Source organism: Argiope bruennichi, chromosome 9 (genome assembly GCF_947563725.1).
Source record: "Argiope bruennichi chromosome 9, qqArgBrue1.1, whole genome shotgun sequence".
Lineage (NCBI taxonomy): Eukaryota > Metazoa > Arthropoda > Arachnida > Araneae > Araneidae > Argiope > Argiope bruennichi.
In genome coordinates this window covers 99,775,151-99,796,663 of record NC_079159.1, presented here as the reverse complement: position 1 = coordinate 99,796,663, position 21,513 = coordinate 99,775,151, and positions in this window count along the sequence as shown.

Here is a 21,513-nt window from a genome sequence, read left to right as displayed (position 1 = left end):
TGCAATTAAATAATTCTTATTTTTCTATGATTTTCGTGCCTTTATTAGATAATTTAGCAGTCATTGAAACTTGTTGACGAACGTTTGTTACTTTCCCATCAACTACATATGGGGAGATGATTACTTAATGCCCAAAACGTATAAATATGTAAGCTTTAACGGAATATTTGATTTCGTAGCTAATTTTTTTAGTTAAATAAAAATAATATTAAGAAGAAACACACACAAAAAATATTTTTAATAAATTGTAATTTTTATATTTCCTGAATTTAGGTTTCAGAATTTGATCTTTTCTGTTGTATATGTGTTCCAGATTAATATTACATATGAAAAAATAGGGTGGGGGGGATAAATTCACAAATTTTATTTATTTTTATAAAAATATATTTCGGTACGGCATCTTTTAGGCAAAACATTGCCAAAAAGATGCCAAGGCTTAAACCAATCAGAGCACGTCGGTATCCTTTGCCATAGACTTAGTCTGTACAATTTGCGAACTCGCGATAATTAACACAGATAACGGTCAATTTCAAAAGAAACGTGCATCTCCTTTATCACTTAATAGCTCTAAAAACAAAGAAAATCTCTAACTATTAAACGAAATTCCGATATGAAGGTCGAGACACCAATTTTCCGACTCGTTCCGACTATGTAAACAAATTAAATAAAATGCTATAGAAAAAGAGAATTGATGCCCCATTATAAAATCAAGGAAAAAGAAAATAATGATGTTTTGACAGCATGATTTCCATATTATGTTTCCGGGTTCGCTTTATTAATCTTTTTTGGTTGTAAATGCTTGTAGCAAAGTAATTGGAGTTGTATAAATATCAAGAAAGATTAATTTTAAAGTTGAACAAATTGAAATAAGCTTAAATGCTCTTGATTTTATTTGATTTAATTTGCATGACATAAAAGGCTTTATTATGAATAAACATTATTTTGTTACATGCCATTAAAAGGCACAAATAGATCATTATTACTAGGTTCCTTGTTATTGTTTTTACATTTCTTCTGTTTTTATTCTTTTACTTGTAATCCGTGCCGGCGTCCTGGCATAGGGGTAGCGCGTCTTCTCCGTGATCTGGGCGTCCTGAGTTCGTGTCCCGGTTTGGGCATGGTTGTTCTTCCGTTGTTCTATCTGTGAGATGTGTGTATGTGCCCTCCTGTAAAAGGGAGTTGTGCAGGCGAATGAGTGATGCGTGAGTAGTGAAGTCGTACTCTTGGACCTAGTTGGCGCTACTATAAAAACAAGATGTGCTCCCCCACAGGCTTAAAATTGCTGTCTTCGTAACAGCCCGCTTGTCCATGGCAAGTGCCATAAGAAACAATGACAACAACTTGTAATCCATCCCTTTTTTAGAGCTTTATGGCAAATTTTGCTTTTATACCACTTTAAGGATTTTTTAAAAATTATTTTCTATCTTTTTTAAATCTTAATTCCACTGATATCATGCAAGCTTTATCAAAAAAATTCTTTTAAAAAAATTATATTTCCAAAAGTTTTGTTTCAGCTCAAACTTATTAGTACTTGGATAAGAATTCTTAAAGAAGCATTATTATGGCTACATACCTACTTGACATATGTAGAATTTATTCTAATCAAATTATAAAATATTAATTATTTGTAAATTAATATCAAATGTGACAATTTCGAGTGCATATAAATTTTTTAAATTGACTTCGAATAACAGAATTATGAGTCAGTAAAAATAATAATTATATTTTTGAAGCCGTAAGTAAGTTTTAACTAAGAAATTAACAATTATTAATTAAGTGATTTCTGATTTTTAATTAATTTTAACTTTAAAATAATTTTTTCCGATTCTTTTTCATTTTTTTCTTTTTTGCTGTTGTTAATAACGATTTACTCAATACCAGCTAAAAAAGAAATAATCGTGTAACTTTAAAACAAATACACCTGCAAGCTTTTTACTTTTTCAAAAAAAATAAATAAATCTTAAAGTAATAAATAATAAATCTTAAAAATAACAGTATTTTTAAATTTATTTTTATCTATTAATAATCATTGTTCGTTTCAGGGGACGGAGACGATCTGTTTTGAATGATTTTACTACCCAGAGGGGTAATATACAGTGAGTAAGATGTTTGTTAGGGCCTTGACGCTCTTTCCATTAGATTTTTCTTCAATATTTTTAAGATGTTTTTTTTCAATGCTTTTTTCTACTTTTCATTTTGAACTGCGCTATTTTATTTTAATTCGTAGTTTGTGTATTCATGTGGCTTGTTGAATTTGACAAATTATCTAAGATTAATACACTACTTGATTCCTTAAATAACTGAATGCATCTCTAAATAAAATAAAAGCATCTTAATAAGAAAACAATTATCACCTATTTTAGTGAAAACAACGATTCTTGACGCATACGTAGATGCAACAATAGTTTCCGTGTTTGAGAATAGATAGTATGATTTATTTTTAGGAAATCGTATTCAAATATTAGGCTCAAAAATTACATTTTCGGCATTGAAAAAAAAAAAAAAACTTTTAAAGATCTTTTTCCATCGTCTCTGGAAAGGAAGAAGGCGCTATATTTCCTATAATGTTTCTTTACTCGCAAATGCGCAACAAAACAAATACGATTTGTTATAACGTGAGAAGTTGGACAAATCGGTTCTAATCTGATCTAAATTGCAATAATCCTTAAGAAAATTTTATTCTCAGCAAATATAGATAAGCTATCTACCTCTTTTCGTTTCTCCTAAAAATGGGAGATAATGAAAAGATTGTGGTAGATTTATAAATGGTATGCATATAGTGATTATATTTATATACTACAAGATAGTTAAGGATGGTGTTTATATCACCAGTCTATAGCATGTCTAAATTTCCATAACGATGACATATGATTTCAATATTGGTAAAGAAGTTTAGACGCAAAATCACATTTGAAGCAGAAATTTCTATAAAAAATATTACAAAGAAACCAAATTTTGAAGGCTTTCAAATTTATGCCTAGTTCATAGTTTGGCATCGGCTAAATTAAAAATCTAAATAATAACTGATTTCATTAGTCAATCAGTTACTCTTAGACAAATTACCATTACCAGATAAAATGCAAAAATGGTGTTCTTTAGGATGCTAAATAAGGAGATAATGATTTCCTGAAGAAACGTTCAGACCTTGATTAGCTAAACGTGCCGTTCCGTGCATGCAGGTAATAAAGACTTCAAACCTTTGCTCTTAATCCGTGGTAATATTGCTCATAAATAAGAAAGAAAAACAGTCTCCTATCAGTACCTGAGACAACATTTCCTGAAGATACATTTGCCTTTTTGCGGTTTATTGGAAGCTAATTTCCTCGACAGTTCAGTAATTATAAATCGACTCGAACACAACGTAAAGAAAGCAGCTCTTCGTACTTTCAACGATATCCCAGGGAGATCGTTGTATTGCAATATTTTCCAGTTGATTCTTTACTGTGCGAGAAAAATTTATTTTGATGATTCAGCGAAAAGAGATACGACGCTCAACCGGAACGCCCTGTAGCAATTAGCATTCTATGGAAATTGTTCTTTTTTTTTTTTCTTTGAACTACATTTGAGAGGAAACCATGTTTGGTAGAAAACTTGATTGTCTGCCATGATTTTAGATAGTTTCAAAAACAAATGGATGTAAGGGAAGGTACTGAAATTACAGATTTTCGAAAAGATAAATTTCACGTTGGAAAAGCGAATTCTAGCAATTAGAATCTAGAATAGTAAGATATATTTTTTTTATTAAAATCTATTCATTACTGAAATGATTCACGTATCTGGAAAAATATAATAAAAGATGACAAAACCAAAAATATAGGTTTTATTGATTGTCTAAGTTAGATCTTCTAAACGATGAGTTTTAAAGTTTTATGATGTCATTTATGGAATAAGCAATCATAATTTTACACCTTGATAGCGCAAAAGCAGGCAAACGACTCTTCTAATCTCTACACAGCCGTAAAGGGAAAAGGTTTTCGATCATGTAATGTTGGAATCAAGTCTTCTACACATGCACTTCTGGTAGCAGATTCTGCTACGAGTTCTTCATGGTTCCATCAAAAATAAAAAATACATTTGAAAGTTTTATGGATATTTTTTTCAATGGCAGTCATTTAATGGCAGAATTTCATATCCAAGTGCAACAAAGAAATATATAATTTAATATTTGATGTTAATGTTATTTTCAATAATTAAAAAAAATTTATATCCTTTTCGATTAATTTAATTTTTTATTTTTATTTTTATAATATTTAGTTATTTTTTATTAATAATTTGTTTCGCAGTTGGATATTAATTTAATCAACTGGTGAAAAAGCACTTTCCCTTTTCCTCTTTCATTTATTATGCAATTTGGTTGAATTAAATTTTTCATGCATTAAAAAAATAAATATCCATCCCAATGAGAAACTGAACAAAAAAAGTTTTTTAAATACAAATTTTTATTAGTTAACTAAATTTTTTTTTATTTCATATTGTTGATTTTTGTTTTATTTATTACTAGCCGCCTTTAGCGACCAGCCGGTACGCCAATCTTAATGTTCGTTAAAATTTTTATAATTAAATATTTTATGCAATTCCTACTTTAATAGATTCTTCAACAAAATATTTTAAAACTTCAAATTTTGATAGGCATACAATTCACTCATAATATTATAAACGTCTTCAGTCATAACGTAATATGTATCTCTCTAATTTTCTATTAGCTCCCGTAGAATTTATACTTCAAATTAAAGTGGAAAGTATTAATCTGCAATTAATCTAATAATATTTTTTTACTGAAACAAAGTATTTTTTTGTAATATGATTATTGAAAACAGTCACTGAGCGTTTAAACTTTATGGGCACTTAAGAATATCTTTCGTAATTTATGTAATATTTCAAAAATTTGTCAACAAAATTTTCTCAGATTCATCATGACCAGATTGATTAATTAACAATGTTTAAATTTAAATGCATCAAACACTAAAAAAATAAAACGAATCGTTTAAAATAATCAGTTGAAAGCAGGTTAAAAAAAAACTACTTAAAAAAACGATGGTCTTAAAACTATAAGCATATACAAAAAATATATAACTAGCATAAATACACTTTAATTACAAAAGCATGCAACTAATCTAAAAATAATTTAAATCGTCCGTTGATAATGGTTGTCATGTCAACAGTCAGAACACAATGCGCATGGGGGAATTTACAACGACAGTTACGGTAACGCAAATGCGTGAGTTTTTCTACGCCAGTTGGGGTAACGCTATGCAGATTAGAAATTTTTAATTTCCTTTATTCTGTTTTATTTTAATTCAAAAGTACTTCAGAATGAAACTGAAAGATCGATTCATTAACAATGTTTAATTTTAAATGCATCAAACATTACGAAAATAAACAGAATCGTTTGAAATAATCAGCCGAAAAATCTTAAGCCTAGCCTCATTACTGTTGGGAAAAAAAACTGACCTCTTACTCATTTGGCGGTGGGGAAAATGAATATTTTATTGGCGGGAAAGTTAGTTTTTAATTTATAATTAAAATTCTAATTAAAAATTCAAAAAAAATGGACCCCAGGTGCACATTCCCGACCTCTAAGGTATACATGTACCAAATTTGGTAGCTGTAGGTCAAATGGTCTTTTCTGTAGAGCGCCAACACACACACACACACACACACACACACACACACACACACAAACACACACAAACACACACACACACACACACACAAACACACACACACACACACATTGAGCTTTATTATAAGTATATAGATTATTTATTTATACATATTTTCTTTTGTTAATATTAGAGAATCCCAAATTAATTACTTTTTTAGATTTACTTTCTAGTGATCAATTTAGGGCAAAAAACGGAGCCAAAATTTGATTTAATGAATATATTAAAAGATAACTATGATCTGAAAATATTAGATTAGTGTACCTTTCATTAAAAATAAATAATTGTGCAAAATTTCTAAACTATGGTACTTCAAGAAAACGAATACAAATTTCCACTTAATAGATATGAAACAAGTCACATTATGTAAAAATGCATGAAAAAAAAAGAGGATAAAATTTCATAAAAGCTTATAAAGTCTTTAATTAGCTAATCGTGTCTTGCTATGGATGTAGGTAATAAAGACTTCAAAAAAATCCACTCAAATCCGCAATGACGTTGTCAATAAATAAGCAGCTAAAAACAGTTTTCAGTCTTGTCAATTTTTGTGACAAGATTCCCTGAGGATCCATTTACTATCTAGGGATTTATAGGAAACAAATTCCTCGGACTGACGAGCGATTATAAATCAACTCACTGACATGCGGAAAGCAGCCCTTCCTATTTTCAACGATGTACCATGGGAGAAAAGTACTGTAGTAGTGCCTATGTTAGATACGTTGATTTTTTCTGCGTCGTGTAGGGAAAATTTACTTTAATGGTCCACTAACAGAGATGTGCTGTTGCACCGGAACGCCCTGTTGCAATTTTCATTAGATAGTGGTTATTCTTTTTCTTTTTGGTGGACGGAACTTGAGTGAAATTCATGGTTTGGTGGAAAGCTTGATTGTTTGTCATGATTTTAGTTTGTTATAAATGCAGATGGATTTAAGAGCGGGTTCTACATTTTTTTTCCGAAAGGATAAAATCCATCTTAAAATTATAGGATTGAATATTTTACAGTGAAAGAATGATTTTGTTATTTAAATATTTTACTAAGGCGAATAAAGTAAGAATTAAACGTCAATGGAAAAGTTTTGAATTTGAAAAAAAAAAAAAAAAAGATTATATTTCTACATTATAAATTTTTAAGTTTAATGAATTACTTTAACTATTTCAAGCCCATTTTTATCTGTAAAAGTTTTATTACAGATGATGGCATTAAGTTCGAGCGCGATCGACGGGTGGACCACCAAGATATTTTGCTTTTACTAAGATCTAAGAACGCATACTAATAGAAACCGATTCATATATTCATGTGTTACTCATTTGGCAATGTTGATGTGGGAGAAATAACTGAAAACATAAATTATATATTCTCTTTATAGGCTGAGGGAAACGAAATTTTTCTTCTTCAAAATGACATCATTTTAAAAGCATGTAGTTCAGGACATGATAATAACATATCTTTCCCGTTTCATGGAATATTACTTAGAATACAGTGCAAGATTAACAGTTAGTAATTATATACCGAGATATTCAAGATTGGCCGATAGTATGCAGACTAGTCTTTTATTAACTATAATTGCGTGAATGAACTTTATATGAAAATTATTTATTTTTTAATGTATTTTGAATTGTTTTGATATTAAATGCATCCTTTTATATTATTATATATTTGTGTCTATTATTATTATTTTTTTTGTTTGTTTGAAATTATTATTATCATTATGTTTATGCTATTATTGTTATCTTTGTAGTTACGTAGGTAAGTGCATATTCTGTATTTATTATTAAGTTGTAATAAATATTATAGACTTTTTTTCCCAGCTTACCAGACCTACGCCACTGAGTGAACCGTAACATCTTGAAAAAATTAGAAGTGACCCTTACCTTGAAAAGTCTACCCACCGCTGCTTTCTTATATATGTGGTTTAGTATGGTGCATGAATTTCAGATTATAATTTCAACTATTTATTCTTATTACAATTTACATGAAAGTATATACACTATTGCCACAAAATATCTGTTATTATGAGACTACCCCAGTGTCTTCTGCATATTTTCCGATATCTCCTGTACAGATAACATGAGAAATACATAAAATTTAAGCAGAAGTTCATTAGCGCCATCTGGTGGAGCAGAAATCTGTAAACAGAATAAAATCAATCCCATACAACACACATCAAGCGCGTCTGCCAACTTAATCTTGGAATTCTTCTTGTAAGAGAAAAGAAAAGGATGTGACGTCACAAAATTTAAATGATATCATATGCTGTGATATTTTAGGTACATACTCATTCTTTTTGCCATTTAATTTTAGTTAATTTTATGTTTATAGTTTGTTACAAATGCAGATGAATTTAAGGACGGGCTCTGCAATTTCTTACGAAAGGATAACACAATTTTGAAATTATAGGATTGAACATTTTACAGTGAAAGAATGATTTTGTTATTTAAATATTTTATTAAGGTGAATAAATTAACTTTAATGGATATGTTTACAATATGAAAAAATAAAAGATTATAAGAAGACAACGTTATAAACATTGAATGAATTTTTTTCAGAATTTCGAGCCCATTTTTATCTTTAAAAGTTTATTGCATATGCGGTTCAATATGGTGCACGAAATTCAGATTACCATTTCAACTATTTATTCTTAAAACAAATTATTTGAGACTGTATGTATTATTTACAACGAAATATCTGTTATAAGTGTAAATTATGAGGCTATCCCAGTGCCTTCTATCCATACATTTTCGATGTAACATTAGGCATACATAAAATTTAAGCAAAAGTTCATCAGCGCCATCTGATGGATCAGAAATCAGTAACAGAAATAAAATCAACCTCATTATGACACACGTCAACTTAATTTTGGAATTCTTCTCGCAAGAGGAAAGAAAAAAATGTGACGCCACAAGATTTAAATTAGACATGATATCATATATAGTTAGATTTTAGATAACATACTCATTGTTTTTGCAACTTCAATTGACCCCATTTCTAAACAGAAATTTTGAAAGCAAAAAAATAATATTTGAAAATCAATTAATTGATAATAGATGAAAACAAATATTTATAGCCTAATTTACTTTAAGAAATAAGATGCCATTAATGAATGTTAATAAGCTCTTACTTATGAATAATAATAGAATGTTTAAGAGTGTCTGGAACATTTTTATGCAACAAAATTATTTAGAAAATATTTTCTTTTTTTCAAAATAAAGTGAGGTTTACGCTAGTTTTGTTAATAAAAATATCAGCATTATAAAATGCTAATATAAAAAAAACGATTTTGAATAAAATTTTAAAAACATTGACCTGCCTTTGATTCGATGCTGTATTTTCAATTTTAGTTTTTAAACCGCTATGTAACAATAAATCCCAGAATTTCCTCATCCAAAATTTTAATGAATTTCAAATTTCTTTGCGTATTATACATGTATGAAAGTTTTTCCATTAAAAATATAAGTGATAATATTTTTTTCGACAGGATTATGTTGCTATCATTGCTGAGGTGAAAGCAGTACAACTATTTGGTGAAAGAATCCATGCCGGGCATTCAAATTTTTGCTGGCCTTAGAAAAGCAATTAGTAACCTCATTTTACTTATGAATAATTCATTCAAATTGCTTGCACAGTTATAGTAAACAAGTTGTTTTTCTTGTCAACATGATTTCTGACTCTATCAAAAACCAAAACTGTTTACTTCCACAAGCAAGAAACAAAGCACTCTTTCAAGTATGAAAGTTACAATAAACAGAGGTTTTAAAATTCCATCGTATTTTATGGGGAAAAAAAGTACTGTGTGAGAAATAGAGAAAATTTTAATTCACGTCAAATGTTATTTTGCTACTCGTTTCGAATTCGTAATATATTATCCCCTTTTTACACTTTTTAAAGAAAGGGAAATAATAGCGCAATCGAGTGGAAATTTTAATTAAATTTTTGATTAGAAATTGACTGAAATTTTAGCGTTTTACCACAATGATTTCAGAGCATACAATTGTATAAAAACTATTCTTACAATGCTCTAAAATTCAAAACAATCATTTTTCAATAATACCAATTTTTTCCATATAATTTTTTTCTTTCATATTAATAAATTTTCAAAATATTTTCAAATGTGTTTTACAACATTTTTTTATTGCTTTCATTGCTGCATTTATATTTCCTCGCATTGCGATAATATGAAATATATATATTTTTTGTCTATTACCACTTATATATATATATATACTTATATAAAGCTCAATGTGTGTGTGTTGGCGCTCTACAGGCCAGACCGTTTGACCTACAGCTACCAAATTTGGTACATGTACACCTTGAAGGTCGGGAATGTGCACCTGGGGTCCCTTTTTTTAATGTTTAATTAGAATTTTAATTATTAATTAAAAACTAACTTTCCCGCCAAAAAAACTTCCCCACCGCCAAATGAGTAAAGCTTTTTTTTTTTTCCACTCTAATAAAGCTAGGCTTAAGATTTTTCGGCCGATTATTTCAAACGATTCTGTTTATTTTCTCAATGTTTGATGCATTTAAAATTAAACATTTTTAATGAATCGATCTTTCAGATTCATTCTGCAGTACTTTTGAATTAAAATAAAAGAGAATAAAGGAAATTAAAAATTTCTAATCTGCATAGCGTTACTCCAACGGGCATAGAAAAATTCGCTCATTCGCGTTACCATAACTGGAGTTGAAAATTCACGCATAACCGTCAAATGAGTAAGACCAGTTTTTTTCCCCCCTCTAAAGAGGTTAGGCTTAAAAATTTTTGGCTGATTATTTCAAACGATTCTGTTTATTTTCTTAATATTTGATGCATTTAAAATTAATCATTGTTAATTAATGAATCTTTCAGATTAATTCTGAAGTACTTTTGAATTAAAATAAAACAAAATAAAGGAAATTAAAAATTTGTAATCTGCATAGCGTTACTCCAACTGGACTCCCGTAGAAAAATTCAAGCATTTGCGTAATTGGCGTTGAAAATTCACGTATGCGCATTGTGTTCTGATTGGTGACAAATATTATCAACGGATGTGAAATTAATTTAAATTACTCCTAGGTAGTTGCATGCTTTTGTAATTAAATTGTATTTTTGTTAGTTATATATATTTTTGTATATGCTTATAATTTTAAGTACATCGTTTTTTAAGTAGTTTTTTTTAACCTGTTAAGTAGTTTTTTTAACCGATTATTTTAAACGATTCCTTTTATTTTCTTAGTGTTTGATGCATCTAAAATTAAACATTGTTAATTAATCGATCTGCTCATGATGAATCTGAGAAAATTTTGTTGACAAATTCTTGAAATATTAGATAAATTAAGAAAGATATTCTTTAGAGCCCATAAAGTTTAAACGCTCAGTGTCTGTTTTCAGTAATCATATCACAAAAAAATACTTTGTTTCAGTAAAAAAATATTATTATATTAATTGCAGATTTATCCTTTTCACTTTAATGTATAAATTCTACGGGAGCTAACTGAAAATTAGAGAGATACATATTACGTTATGACTGAAGGCTTTTATAATATTATGAGTGAATTATATGACTATCAAAATTTGAAGAAGCTATTAAAGAAGGAATTGCATAAAATATTTCATTATTAAAATTTTAACGAACATTGAGATTGACGAACTGACTGGTCACCAAAGACGGCTAGTATATATATATATATATATATATATATATATATATATATATATATATATATATATATATATATAATTAAGGAGAAATTTTAATAAAATTAATGCACCAGAATCATATCTAATATGGTATGATGATTATGGTATTATCATGGTATAATGATTCGGACTAAAGGGTTAAATCGCTTTTACATTTTTGTTATTGAAGCATTTTTCTTTATTTCACATTACTTTAAAGCCGGAGCATTACTTTAAGAAAGAATGATATGAAATAAAAATTTAATAATATTATTTGTAGAATTTTATTAATTATAGAAGTTTAATTATACTAATTATGGAATTAATATTTTTATATTTAAAAAAGCAATTTCTAAGAATACTTTTTAATAGTGTTACAGGCAATAAAAATGTTTAAATATATTTTCAGCATTTATAGTTCTTGTCACCAATTTTTTAAAATTATTTTTTGAAAGATAATGAATTTTTTTTACAAACTCGTAATCAGAATTCACAGCTACCACTATTTTTCATTTACTGAAAATAAATTAATAAAAATTTATTCATTAATTGAAACACTTTATTATTTCAAATAAGTACACTACAGAGACAGAGACTGACTATTTATAGAATGCATTAATTAAAATCACACGAGGAACACTAGCCACAAAGGAAATTAAAACACACATAAAAAAGGAACAAGGAAGGTTAAAAGAAATTTTTGGAAATGTTAATATGTTAACATTTCATGAGCAAAAATTTTAGTGCAAATAAAAATATGTTACAAAATTCTACCTTTACAACAAGTTGAATCTAATAATTTTTTTAAATAAAAAAATTATGAAATAAAGACAGGTTGTTTTTTTATTTTCACTGTTCATTGGTTTTCAAACTCGACAAATCAACATTTTATTTCATGATCTTTAAATAAAACAGATCTTTCCATTTACAGAAATTAAGTAAGAACAAGCGAAATTTTTCATTCATTAAATTATGACTGTTATCTTCCCCTTCATTTGAAATTATCTAATGAAAGAACACGGATGCATCATCTTTCTAATTCTGAATGACGATCATACGATGAAGACATCACGCGATCTGGCCATCCATTCAATTAAAGAGATTGACAGAACACTCTTTTCTTTCGTTTATTGAAATAACAATGCTTTTGGAAAAGAGTTCAACGAAAGGAAATAAGTATATAATTTGGTGTAAATAGAAACAAATTAATTCGTTTTTTTATAAATTCATGATATTAATTTTTCTAAAAACGCTGGCATTACTCTGAGGCATGTTCATTTTATGCTACCAGTGTCCTGAAATGAATTGACGTTATTAAAATAGAATAGCAAATGAATGAGAAATTTATAAATTATTCGCGTAAGAAATTGATTTGTGAAGCCAAGTCTAGTTTTTTTGCTTTAACTGAAAATATCGGTGATAGGTGAGACTATAGCATTAAAAACAGACATTATTGGAAGTCTATTGTAAAGTTCTTGTCAGCGTATCTACACTATCTACAATATCACAAGCAGACTACACCGACCATCCGGAAGGCACAGGGAAAAATCTGAATGACTGGACCGCCTCAACAGCAATACTGGCAGGAACTGTGGTTGAGTCCTAAGGGCCCTCACCGGCCACGGTACAACCCTCTCCTAAGGAAGTACGTCCCGTTATCGATGGGAGGAGCCAGATCCCCCACCTTTTCGTATTCCCACAATGGTGGCGAGAACGAACCACCATGCAGGTATCTTCTCATCCTCAATTACGAGGTGCTTCCCGTGGGACACTGTCTACAATATGAAATTAATATCGATGTTTTATAAAGAATAATGCGAAATGACTTGTTTCATTTCTGAAAGTAGCATGAAACTGTGTTGCTGCAATGCAATGATCCTCCATATAGGTAGAAATCACATTGATTGAGATCCGGTGAATGCGATGTTGGATGTTTTTCAAAGCAATGAAATAATCATCAAAATATTCCTACAACTGAATGAATAAGTTGATGAAACTTGCACGTCTTACATAAATCAGACAATTCCTGGTAAACGGATCAAATAACGAGGTTTTCCGCGTTGCTGTATGCTCCCTGAAGCTGAAATTTTTTTTAGTAACTTAAGGAAACATATTAATGAAAATTTCTTATCTCATATAGTAGTGATCTGCAATAATAATTTTAATTAATTGCACACTTTATTTGGTTATTATTTAATTTAATAAAAAATGCTATTTTATTTTAGAGCATCTCGTAGACTTATTTTATAATAGAAAATTAACTCGCACATAACACTGCACTATGATATATATATAAAGAGAAAGAGAGAGGGAGAGAGAGAAGAAAATAATATTGAGAATCTCTTTGCTATTTAAAATACTTAATTCATAGCCCAAATTTCTAAAATAATCTTAATTTTTATCACCAATTAATTGCCTCGCTTTAAAAAAAATGTTTTCAATAAGCACCAATTACAAAAACTTATAATAACTTGTTAGGGAACAACAGCTTTTATGTCTAAATATTCCAATTAGTATATTTCAACCAATCAAATCAATCATTTGAATAATCTAAAAGCATATTATATATTGAAATGATGAGTAGCTCATTATTTTGTAATCAATAATACTCAATATTTTGCAATCTAAAAATCTGAAGAAACTTCTATCTCATCGGTTTTGTCGTTAAAATGTTTATTTTATGTAACAGCCATTTATTTGGTTTTCTCTAGCATTTATAATTATATCATATGGCAATTATTTGCACGAAGATCGTTTCATGATGATGTCTTGACGATAGCTAAATAATTAGCTTCTCGAATCACTTAATGAAATCACTGCGTTATAATGAGCTTAAAAGTTAATAAGCAATCGTTAATACGATATTACTGCCATAGGTTAGACGACATTAATCCATTTCATAAACAGAGATAATTATATCGAAATTCTCTTGGAAAGAGCTAATAATTTATATACAAATAAAATATAACCAACTAATTTGTGCATAATTAGATTAAATTCTTATTTCATTTGATATTAATTGTGTTGAAAATATATAAATATGAAATGATGTGAAATATATTAAAAGATTCACAAGGTAAGTAATTTTGATAAGATTAATACATTTAGAGAATTAATACATTACTGAATTTATAGTACTGGGTAAGTTATATCACTGACTCTCCGACCCGTCCGAGGACACACGGATAAAAAACTGGACCGGACCGCCGGTACAGAAACACTAGCGGGAATGGTGGTTGAATCCTAAGGGCCATCACCGGCCACGGTACAACACTTCCCTAAGGAAGTACATCCCTTCATAGTCACCCAGAGCCTCACCTTTTCGTGTCCCACCAGCGTGACGAGAACCAACCACCATACCGGAAGCTTCTCATCCTCAATTCAGAGGTGCCCCCAGGGAGGATTACACTACTGGGTAAAATATTTTACACATTAAATAAAGCTATTCGCTTATTTATTCTCAATCTTATTTTCATTCATAATTCTAAAATTTTTCAAGATAAACATATGATTATAAGGATAGCAAAGTCCATTTTATGATTCCGAAATCGGCCAGTTGAATTTTTCGCTGTCTAACTCTGCTTAAGAAGGCTTACTTCTTTGCTAACAAAAAAATTACGCATTGGAAATATTTTTACAAAAATAATAATGTTGTGAATGCAGGCGAACATTTAAAAAGAAATGAAGCGGTATATTCAATGAATTAAATTAATTTGAAAACATTTTCAAATAAAAAAATGGATTTTAGACTAATGAAAGGAAATGAATGGAATGAAAGGATGTGCTTTTATCAGTAATTAATTAAGGATAAAGCTTAGATTCACTTTCTCAATTCAAATGGCGGAAAGACTTTAAAAAAAAAAATTAGAAATTATTTATTATTGTCTTAGATTCCGCTGAAAATTTTGGGATCGCATTTACTAATCAAATATCTTTGATTTCATTTTATTTGAAAAGACACTGTCCGTTTAGCTATAGGTACAGTCTGAACTACCCTCCTCCCACCAACTAAAGTATAAAAAATTAATTTCTAATTTAATTAATTTTTCATGTAATATTTAAATTTATTCATTCCTTATCAAAAACAACTAAACAAAAAATATCTCTGAAACATTCTTTGGGGAGAGAAATTTTCCTAGAGATACAATCCTTAGAGAAGGAAATATTTTAAGAGATACTGCTTTTCTCTGTCATTTTCCATAAAAAACGCATGCGCACTCTTTTCAGTCCTCAGGCGTACGAAAAGAGGATCTTTCTGTCCACTGATCTGCAAAATGGTTCGTCACAGGGAAAAAAAATTTGAAACAGGAAAAAAAGAAAGGGGAAAAAATATTAATTCTTTTAACATTTTTAATTAAGAAGCAGAACATAGATAAGTTAATGATACGCATACTTGAGCTATCCGGAGTCACTCAAAGCTATGCGGTTAAACTCAATGGTCGGAACGCTGCAATTGCATATCCCAGACTATGGTAGAGTCCTAATTGCCATCACCAGTCACAGTACAATTTGTAACGACTTAAACAAATAAAATATTACTTAATATCCCCACGAATATTAAGTTTAAAGTTATAATAATTTTCCTGGAAACAAGAAAGCTGAATTTTATTTTAAAACGATTTTTTTTAAAAAAATTACATTTAATTGTACAATTCAACTCGAGCAAATTATATTCAATTATATTTATTTTTTTATTTATTTTATTCTATGTTCTTATAAATAAATGGGCAAATAACTTTATAATGTTAATGTTTATTTTATAATAGTTTCCTTATGTTTACAAGGCATGAGCCAAAATATCACAAAGAATAAATTTTTGCTACAAAATGTCTCAGTCTTTGTACAGTGAAATTGCTATTAAATATAATATAAGAGTTTATTCTCAAATAAAAAAAAGACATACCACAAAAACAATAAAAATATTACAAATAAATCAATCACAGTAAGATTTCCAAATTGAGAAATAAAGATTGGAATTTTATTAATTTTTACAATAAATTTTACGATCTAATATAGAAATTTAAGATTATTTTTAAAGAAATAAAATTCCTTATAATTGTGATAGAATTTGGAAAAGAGCAAAACTGAATAAATTGAAGAAAATTATTTTTAAACTTAATCACACGGTAATATCTACTGTTTATCTTCTAACTATAAAGATAAAACAATGCCAGATGTTTCCTAACCAGTGTTTGCCGTAACTTTGGAAAAGCAGACTTGTATTTCTTAATAAGATTAACTTTGTACAGCTTTTGTATGTATGAAATAAAATATCGGTAAACTTGTTCAGGCTTCAGTTTTGAAAAATATTCGACAAAATTCTAAAACTTTGAACTTCGACAAAATTCTAAAACTTTAACTTTTTACTTATGCTATCGAGAATTCATACAGCTTAATAAAAATACAGTTAAATAATAAAATTCGAAAATAATATAAAATTTTATTGATTTTTAACCAAGGTAACCAGACATCCTGGATTAACCAAGATAGTTTCGAATTTCGATTATTTGTTCTGGAATGAAAATTAAGTACCCTGGAGTTGCCCCGAGTTTGAATTAATTTATCCTAGATTTTACTAGTTATTAAATAATTCATATTGGAAAATATATTTAATTAGATTTCGCTTTTTAAAAAATAATTTAAAAGTTAATTACTTTTAAATTACATTATCGAAGTGATGTAAAAGTGAATTTGCCATCTCAACTTTTGCAATAGTTACAGCTGGTTAGCTCAGAAATAGGCAGGGCTACAGAAAAAAAGAACATAATTGAAATATAATTAAATACAACCAGAAAGGAATATTGAATTAAAAATCCTCTTTAAAAATGCAGTTTTAGTTTCAAGTACAATATATTTTTGAAAAGTATTGATGTTCCTTTTTTTTTCAACGAATGATGTCTAACAAAGAAAAAGGAATATGTATTCAGTATTACACGTTATGTTGGAACGAAACTGAAAAATAGCAAATGGAAAAAAGGAAGAGAAATAAATCAAAGCGAATCCTGGGCAAAAGGAAAAAAAAAAAAAAAAAGAAGAAGAAGAAGATTAGTTGGCCAAATGCCAAAATGGAGGTTCAAAAATTTCAGCCCAATCTCTTCCCAAAGTGGGCTGAATCAATCAAGACGGAAAAGAACTGCTTTTCACCTTTCGATAAAAAGCAATTCTCCATCAACTATGCTCAATGAATAAATTTTAATTTGAAAAGGTGTATTTCCTTTCTTTTTGTTCAGCTCTGTAAGATGTTTCCCCCACTTGTTGATTTCTTTCCTATCTTCTTTTATTATTCTTTTTCATTTTTGTTGAGCATTACTTGAATATGGAAAAGTAATCAAATAAATATAAAAGTAGTCTTAAGATTTTTAAACCTAATGGATGAACTGCTTTTATACATAAAGTGATCAAATGTCTCAGATTAACAAACACAATCCCTACTTTCGAATCTTTGTCTCCATTAGGGAAATATCCCGGATTGAAAAAGGGTCCTGCGTTTGAATTAAGTGTCCTAAATTATCTAGTTTCATATTATTAGAAAGTAATTCGAATTTAAAAGAATAAACTTGATTTAAATTCTAGCTAAGTTAAACGCATACGAATTCTCCTTATTCATTTTTACTATATTAAAAGGGATGCAGATAGGAATGTCAAAGTAGGGGAAAAAAACCAGAAAAGTGAACTTAGGATTGTGTCTTCTCATTGGGATCAATGTAAACGAATTAGGAAAATATTTAAAGTAAGAAAAAAATTCAATGCTACTTTAACTCTGATTATTTTAAAATTAACTTTTGTATTTTATTCTTAATTTTTAGGGTGTTGTCCTCTATTTCAATCTCTAACCATGTCCTCTAGTACCAGATTGTTAAATCTGGTTCTAGATCATTGAAATTGAAAGTAAGAATTCTGATCACTTTAGTTTAAAATAAAATATTTTATACAGGGTGTTTCAGAACTCAACATACAAACTTGAAAGGGAAGTAGTAAATATCAATAGGAATCAGAGTTACATAGGAAAGTAGGGACCCAAATGAATAGCTAACGCTATAAGTGAGGTCATCAAGCGAGGGTTTCTCATTGTAATCAGCGCTTGAGTGAGGTAATCACGTATCTTTTCATTAATGCCGAGTTAGCTGATATTCACTTTTTGAAAATGTTCCCCATATAGAGTAGGTATCAATCTACATGAATGATGATGGGTGGAATTTCGAACATCTCCTCGAACACTTCCAACTATTGTACTATTTTTTGTGTGTCTGTAATAAAATGCTTAAAACTGCTTTCTGTATTGTGTCTCTGCTTTATCTTCAGGTCTCTTTATCAATTAAAGGAGGCATTTTGGACCCTGTTATCCTATGTGATTCTGATACTTATTGATATTTTCTACTCCCCTTCCAAGTTTGTAAGTTGTGTTTAGAAACACCCTGAATAAAGAAATACTCTTATTTTGAGATCTGAAAATGTAATTATAACAAATACAAAAAAGTAGCTTTTAAGTATGCGAATTTAAGAAACAAGCATTAGTGGAAGAATGGCAACATAACGAAGAAATATTTCTATACATTAAGCAAGTCAGGACACATCATTAGAATAAAGTTTGCTACTTTTTTTAATTAAAAAAAACTATCTTGATATCATTGTTTAAAGTCCTTATTCGGAACCATTAAAAACCCATGTCACGTGCAGGAAATATTTCTGCTGTTAATATCAAAGTTCATTTCTCGAAAGTTTGAAAATGCTTAAACATCAGAAGTTAATTATTAATGACGCAATTGCATTTGGAGAAATGTAAATTTTTTATTACATTTTCTTCTGTCTCACAATTGTTTATTTGAATTTAAAAGCAATTTAGCTTTCGTAACAAAAGAATTTCGGAAACAGAAGTCGATAGAATATATTTTTAAAGTATGAAAGATGGATTTACATCACAAGTCATTTTTCCATAGCAAAACAGAAACTAAATAGAGTTATTGAAGGGGAAAACATTAATTTTTCAATTATTTTTATAAATAAAAGTTTAATTAAAATTTCAAAATTCATTATTTAGCGAACATCATCTGCCCAAGAAGTTACTGATTGTTGAATTTGGTTACTCTGTGACCAACGTTCTATCCTGTTGATCTTTTGGACTATTTTTGCATGTCGCATTTTGAAACTTACTGTTAGTGTCCAGCCTATGAACATTATCATGTACATTCGATAAACAAATTCATCGTTCCCGGTTTTTCACGTTCTTTGAGTCTCGTAACATACATACCCACATATCAAAGGTGCACATATTTCATTTATAATCTCACTCACTCGACTGAACTCGAAACAAAACACCGGTGGAATACTAAACACCATTTAAAAAAAAAGAAGGTCAATTATGCAGCTTTCATTGATTCACCTGAAGGTGTGTTTGTGTGTGTGTTGCCATTTTTGTCAGAGAAGAAAGAAAAGCTATATGATTGGAGTCACGTTGATTTTGGCTCAAAGCTTGTTTTGTGTCCGATCGGCCGGAGAGAAACTTTTCCCCCACAACCGGAGTTCTGAAGGTCACAAGGCCTGCATGAGGCTCTTGCTGCCGCAGTCGCGTGTCGGAATGGAAAAAAGACGCTTATCTGTCACATTCTGTCGGCACGTGTCAAAACAATGCCGGAACATCGAAGCATCTGTTAACGCAAGCAATAAAGCAGAGTGCACATGCACTCGGGTTGCTGAGTATATTATTATACGCCAAATGGTTAGATAGGTATAAGCTGTTCTTATACAGCAAGAGTAATTCTTTAAGTTTTCTTGAAACGTATATTTCTGTGATTGTTACTTTATAAAATCGTCAGTGCTTGCTATATAAGTTATGTTTATACAAAGAGAAAATGTTTCAATTTTCTTGAAATGCAAATCTCTGCGATTATTATTTTATAAAATCGTCAGTGTTTGCTATATAAGTTATGTTTATACAGAGAGAAAATGTTTCAATTTTCTTGAAACATATATTTCTGTAATTGTTGTTTCTTGAAATCGGAATTATTAATATCATACGCCAACTATACAAAATATTTTATTGAGGAAATAAACATTTACAAGTTGGCTACGGTAACTTTCAGATTGTTATATGTGTTATGCGAATGTTATTTTGCAACGAATTCCTTATGTAGTTTGTGGTTCCAATATTTACATCAAAATGTTCGTATGTTCCGTTGTTTTGAGTTTTTGACTTATATCGTTTTGACATAACAGCACTGCAATTATTTAATTTTTGTTTCAATTTTCCTTTTAATAGAACGCATTTGAACGCTCTTGTAAAAATCTTTTCAGAAAATTATAAAAAAATTATAAAAGATTGTTATTAATTTGATTTTTGAACAATAATAAATTGTCCCTTCCGGACGTATAAACATAAGCGTAAAAATGATTTTTCTGCTTGATGATTTTCTCTTTCTGAATATTGCGTGTTGATTACAAAATCAGTTGTAGCAGATTGTGTTGCGCGAGGATAGAACCTAGACCTTGTGGTTCGCAGTCCAGTAACATGACCACGATACAAAAACAATTGTTCGTGCAGCGTAGTTGTTAACTGGCTTATAAGCTTTCACCACAGACTCTCCCTCCAGTGAGTCGAACGATATGGCTGTTGAGTGGTGATGTATTAGCTGTTGATTCTAGTGCGCCTGTACCCATTTGAGTAGCGCCAAGCGTTATGGCGAGCGTGTGTTGGTGAGTGGTTTCTGATGCTGTAGCTGTGTCAAGTGAGTCTGACGACTTTGGTTTGCTGCGCCAAGTGAATCTGATGACTTTGGTTTGCTGTGGGTAGATGGCGCCACAACAGCTGTACGAGGGTTCATCGTTCGAAGTCACCAATGTAGCGGATTGGAATGAAGCAATGCGCGAGGATAGAATCTGGGACCTTGTGGTTCGCAGTCCAGTAACATGACCACGATACAAAAGCAATTGCCTGGATAGCATGGTTGTTGTCTTATAAGCTTTCACCACACAGTGCATACAATAAAATGATTGGTAATTCGGTTGAGCGCACTGTTTTCCAAACTTTAAAACCCGGTTATACTTTATTAAAAAATAATTTTCGATAATTAACCAAAAGGACTGGTTTCCCCAAAACTTTCTTGCATTCTCTCTAATAAACTTGTCGTGCCGGAGTACATCTTACATGACATTGGCGCACAATATTATCTTTTAGTGTGAATTTAAAATTTTTACTG